This window comes from Dendropsophus ebraccatus, chromosome 15 (assembly GCF_027789765.1).
Source record: "Dendropsophus ebraccatus isolate aDenEbr1 chromosome 15, aDenEbr1.pat, whole genome shotgun sequence".
Classification (NCBI taxonomy): domain Eukaryota; kingdom Metazoa; phylum Chordata; class Amphibia; order Anura; family Hylidae; genus Dendropsophus; species Dendropsophus ebraccatus.
Genome location: NC_091468.1, coordinates 21,949,311 through 21,955,310, shown reverse-complemented (window position 1 = coordinate 21,955,310; position 6,000 = coordinate 21,949,311). Strand labels below are relative to the sequence as shown.

Here is a 6,000-nt window from a genome sequence, read left to right as displayed (position 1 = left end):
AGCAGCTGCAGGAAATCTGGCTGGGTATCTTTTATTTTTTTTTTAATTTAATGCCACCGTGCACTAGTTTTACACTTTCCTTTCAGCAGCTGAAATGTTAGATTAATTTTTACAAGTACATTTTTTTTTTTACTTTTATATTTCTATACTGTAATAAGATTAGTATTATTTTTTTTAACAACAAGAGAGCCACAGGTTGGTGATCATATATATATATAGATCGGCCTGATCACCATCCTGTGGCTCTGTAGTTGTTAAAAAATAATAATAACCTTATTACAGTATAGAAATATTAAAAAAAAAAAAAAAAAAAATATATATATATATATATATATATATATATATATATATATATATGTGTGTGTGTGTGTGTCTGTATTTATACATATATTACTGTTGTATGTTTCTAATTTATTAGTTAGACTAAGGTCACCTCTGGACAACTTTTGTGTTCTGCTCAAGAAAACACGTGCCACATCCTTTGCGTGGCAGATAGCAACTGTGCCCTTTGGACCCTATTGAACTTGTCGGCTGAATCTACGACATTGGCTCCTAATACAACCTCTGATAGCGTAATTTATTTTTTACTTTTATATTGTGTTTGTATTGTTAGAATTCCCTACTACTGTGTTTTTACCTAGCGCAGAGCCCACCTGGCTCCTGTAAGCCCCCTTATTAGTGAATGCTTCTGTACAGATGAATGCGTTCACTTTGTGCAGTGTTGGACACAAGGGAAGAGGCGACTCTCACCGCACCGATAGATTTCACTGGTTCTATTCACCGCCTGCCAGATGATAATAACCTCTGTGGAATTTGCTGGTGTCGGTTTTACATTCACGTTTCCCACACAACAGGCCATTTTTTTTGCGCTGGTGAAGGTGCCTGTAATCCACCGCTGTGTCCTCTGGGGTCGGTGTCACATTCTGGAGAGTTTCTATAATCCGCTCTTTTATTTACTCCACAATGAGACCCAGAGAGAGAATCTGACCCGGTCACCTGTGATGATCAGGGGGGTAAGTGACACTTTCTCAGGCCCGGGATCTGCTGCCAAAATCTGATCTGAGAGAGAGGATTAGGCAGGGACTGAAGCTTCCCATAGTGCTGTGATACTGGGGAAGAAAGTTGGTCTAATATAGTAAATGAACACCTAGTCCAGGGTGTGTTAACTTATGCAATGATATTGCTGGCAATCTTGTGCTGCTATTGGGTACCATATGCCCTTGTGGTCTCACCTGCATGGAGCAATCACAGTGTAACAACATAACCTAAAGTGTCTCTGTCGTTTACATTTTGTTAATCAATAGTACAGGCGATTTTAAGAAACTTAGTAATTGGGTTTATAAGCCGAAAAATGCATTTTTATCATGAAAAAGAAGTTTGAATCTCGCCCCCGTGTCTTCATGGTTCTCTTATGGAGAGGGAAGGGGTGGAGGGAGATTAGGCACCAAAACAGGACAACAAAGACTTAATAGGCACTTTTAGGAGACTGGACCTGGATACAGTAAGTATAGCTGCCTTCAGGAGACTGGACATGGATACAGTAAGTATAGCTGCCTTCAGGAGACTGGACCTAGATACAGTAAGTATAGCTGCCTTCAGGAGACTGGACCTGGATACAGTAAGTATAGCTGTTATATAGCTGCCTTCAGGAGACTGGACCTAGATACAAGTAAGTATAGCTGATATATAGCTGCCTTCAGGAGACTGGACCTGTATTTCAGTTAAGTATAGCTGTTATACAACAGCCTTCAGGAGACTGGACCTGGATACAGTAAGTATAGCTGTTATATATAGCAGCCCTCAGGAGACTGGACCTGGATACAGTAAGTATAGCTGTTATACAGCTGCCTTCAGAAGACTGGACCTGGATTTCAGTTAAGTATAGCTGTTATATAGCTGCTTTCGGGAGTCTGGACCTGGATACAGTAAGTATAGCTGTTATATAGCTGCCTTCGGGAGTCTGGACCTGGATACAGTAAGTATAGATGTTATATAGCTGCCTTGTAATTTTGTAACAGCTGAGAGACACAGGTTAGTGGTGGTGGGGGGTCAGGCTTTCAGAGAATGTTGGGGGTGTTGTAATTTTGTAACAGCTGGAGAGACACAGGTTGAGGAACACTGATATAGAAGTTGCATTGATTTACTATAGACAATGGCTCCTGATATGCAAAACTCATTACAGATTTAATGCCTAGTCATATTAAGTGAACGCCCCCCTGCTGGATCAGACTACATGGGATTTTTTTGTAGTCTAACCATGGAGACACAAGACTTTATAGTAGCCGTAGACACAAAACGGTAGGAGATTTGTAATAAAGACATAATATTTAGTCCTCTAGACCACATAAAGTTCCAACTTTTAGATATGACAATTTAATAAATAAAATAGCAATATAGATAAAATTAAAACAGATCTTATTTCTAAAACATCCTAAACATCATATAACCGTAGGAGTACGGAATTGGAAAAGACTGATGGATAAAAAGTCAATGTAATACCGCTGGGTGCTGGCCAGTAGTTGCAATCAGCATTAGTTCAATGTGTTAGTATAAAGGTTGCTTCAAGCCTCAGATAAATATGCTTCTAGTTGTAGCTATTTTTGTTTCTGGGTCACAGTTGTAATCGTACCGGCCACAGTTATTGCTGGACATGTAGTCCTTCTGGTGATCGTGTATCTCACAGCTCCTGGCACCTGGTACAGCGAGACACTCGATAGTGGCCAGGTAGAGTTGAATCACACTTATTGTAGCGATATTGTGACACTTTAGATATGAAAAATGGCGTCTGTGACGCCGCTCACCCGTCCCGATCGAGATGATGGCTGCTGTCGTGGCTCTCTCCCTCTTGCGAAGGCTATCAGTTGAGATCACTTCGGTCTGGGCTGGAGAGGTTTTTGCAGCGCGTCCTCGTGGTGTTCAGTTAGCGTTCGCGCGCCGTTATCCAGCCTCGTTCTGTATCGCGGCCTCGTTCTCACCTTGGATGTCTCTGTCCAGGGTGAGATGCTGGTGGGGATAACAGATAGTTGCCGTAGGTTGGTCGGGTGGGAAGAATGGTGGGGGGCCCCCCAGTAGCGGTATGACTTGCAGGTTAGAATAGTTCATAGATTGCGCCCAAACGCGTTTCAAGGTTATAATGATTAACCCCTTCGCCAGTGGCAGTGATAAGCAATAGCAGTGATGGATTGCCAGTACCAGGTGCCGGGAGCTGTGAGATACACGATCACCAGAAGGACTACATGTCCAGCAATAAGGCCCCATTCACACGTCCGTGTCAGTTTTTACTGTCAGGAAATCCTGATCAGGAGACCTCAAATGTCATCAGGATAGTATCAGGATTTCCTGACAGTAATCCGTTTTTACCATCAGGAAACCATTAGGAAAAACCTTCAGGATTTCCTGATGAGATGGTCTAGTATGCCAACATAAATCACAGGTACCCACACAGCCCCTAGTGTACCTGGATGGCCACAGTCTGCAGAACTACAACTCCCATCATGGCCTGCCAGCAGAGCCATGATGGGAGTTGTACTTCTGCAACCTGGATGGCCACAGTCTGCAGAACTACAACTCCAATCATGGCCTGCCAGCAGAGCCATGATGAGAGTTGTACTTCTGCAACCTGGATGGCCACAGTCTGCAGAACTACAACTCCCATCATGGCCTGCCAGCAGAGCCATGATGGGAGTTGTACTTCTGCAACCTGGATGGCCACAGGCTGCAGAACTACAACTCCCATCATGGCCTGGCAACTCCATCAAAGCATGGTGGGAGTAGTAATTCTCAAAAGGGTAATCTCACCTGTCCTGGATCCTGCTCTGTCCGGGCAGCGAGGTTGAGGTCCGGGCAGAGTGCAGTGCAGAGATCCGGGCGGCGGCAGCGGTCGGAGGTCCGGAGCATGCGGCGGGCCGGTGGTGAGTTTCCGGGAGGGGGGGGGGGTGGAGCGGATCGGGCGAGCGGAGCGGGCGGGCGAGCGGAGCGGGCGGGCGAGCGGAGCGAGCAAGCGGGCGGGCGAGCGGAGCAGGGCGGGCGAGCGGAGCGGGCGGGCGAGCGGAGCAGAGCGGGCGAGCGGAGCAGAGCGGGCGAGCGGAGCAGAGCGGGCGAGCAGAGCGGGCGAGCAGAGCGGGCGGGCGGTCGGCCCCGTGGTGAGGTCCTGGCTCTCTACCATTCCGGAATCACGGGCACTTTCCTGATATACATCAGGAAAATGCCCGTGATTCCGGCGCTCCCATAGACTTCTATGGGGGCGTCCGTGCCGGATTTCCGGACGAAAATAGGACAGGATCTAAAAAATCCGGTCCTATTTTCCGGAACGGACACCCTTCCGGAAAAATCCGGAAGGGTGTCCGTGTCCAATGTTAGCCTATGAGTCCGGAAATCCGTCCGGATTTCCTGATAGGAAATCCGGACAGATTTTCCGGACGTGTGAAGGGGGCCTAACTGTGGCCGGTACGATTACAACTGTGACCCAGAAACAAAAATAGCTACAACTAGAAGCATATTTATCTGAGGCTTGAAGCAACCTTTATACTAACACATTGAACTAATGCTGATTGCAACTACTGGCCAGCACCCAGCGGTATTACATTGACTTTTTATCCATCAGTCTTTTCCGATTCCGTACTCCTACGGTTATATGATGTTTATGATGTTTTAGAAATAAGATCTCCGTTTTAATTTTATCTATATTGCTATTTTATTTATTAAATTGTCATATCTAAAAGTTGGAACTTTATGTGGTCTAGGGGACTAAATATTATATGTCTTTCTGCTGTTGAATTTTTTACCCGTCTCTAGGTAAGGGCATTTTTTAGTTTCACCTCGACCCATTTAGATACTGAGATTGTGAGCTGCACCTATATATTCCTTCTTCCATAGATTTGTAATAAAGGCTATTTGCAAAGTTTCTTCATTTTTTATTCTAAATACATTGGAACAATAAAACTGGTTGCACAATTATACATGAAAGAAAATCTGACAATGGAGGCTTTGTGCATTATAGGACTTCTACTCTACTGTAAAGCCTGGCAATGTCATGAAGAGGTTGTCCTGTTATCAGGTAAGAACACGCTGCACATGACATGTACAGTAAGAAGCTTGTTGATAGGCGGCGGGCTACACCCTGACCATGTGACTGCTATGGGAAGCACAGTGGATGGCAGAGCAGATATGGCGGCAGCGAATACAGAATCCGGAGCTAGAGGAAATGCCTACCCCACCCCAGACACATACAGGGCTGTGTGCTGCACAACTGCTGCCTACTATTACTGTTGTATGTGATACAGTCTTCTAAGCCCTGAAACTAAGCCTCTCATGTGTGATACTATGCTGCTGAGCTGTGTATCTAAGCCTATCATGTATGATACTATGCTGCTGAGCTGTGTATCTAAGCCTCTCATGTGTGATACTATGCTGCTGAGCTGTGTATCTAAGCCTATCATGTGTGATACTATGCTGCTGAGCTGTGTATCTAAGCCTATCATATGTGATACTATGCTGCTGAGCTGTGTATCTAAGCCTATCATGTGTGATACTATGCTGCTGAGCTGTGTATCTAAGCCTATCATGTGTGATACTATGCTGCTGAGCCAGGGAACTAATGGTGCATTTACACAGGCAGATTTATCTGTCAGATTTTTGAAGCCAAAGCCAGGAACAGACCATAAACAGGGAACGGGTCATAAAGGAAAGACTAAGATTTCTCCCTTTTTCAAATCCATTCCGGGGTTTGGCTTCTAAAATCTGTCAGACAAATCTGCCTGTGTAAACGCACCATAAGTCTGTCATATGTGATACTGTCCTGTGTATCTAAGCTGATTGTGTGTGGTACTGCTGCTGAGCCAAGGATTTACAGGTGGTACTCCAGCGCTGATTAAAAAAAACAAAAACAATCAAACATAGTTTTTACATTCACCATCCCTCCTGAGTCTGTCTCCATTTGAATTTCCCGCTGTTTGCAGGTCCCTGAAACTCCAGTTGGTGTCTTCATTTTTTCTTCACTTC

At 44.9% G+C, this 6,000-nt stretch overlaps 1 protein-coding gene across 1 annotated transcript in view; it reads left to right on the top strand.

Annotated features, from left to right (window-relative positions):
• EPHX1 (epoxide hydrolase 1) overlaps positions 1-6,000 on the top strand; it is a 28,789-nt gene continuing 22,789 nt past the window's right edge. The window contains exon 1 of the mRNA XM_069954250.1: positions 1-24. The gene's annotated coding sequence lies outside the window, so the exon portion shown is untranslated. The remainder of the gene's footprint in view (positions 25-6,000) is intronic.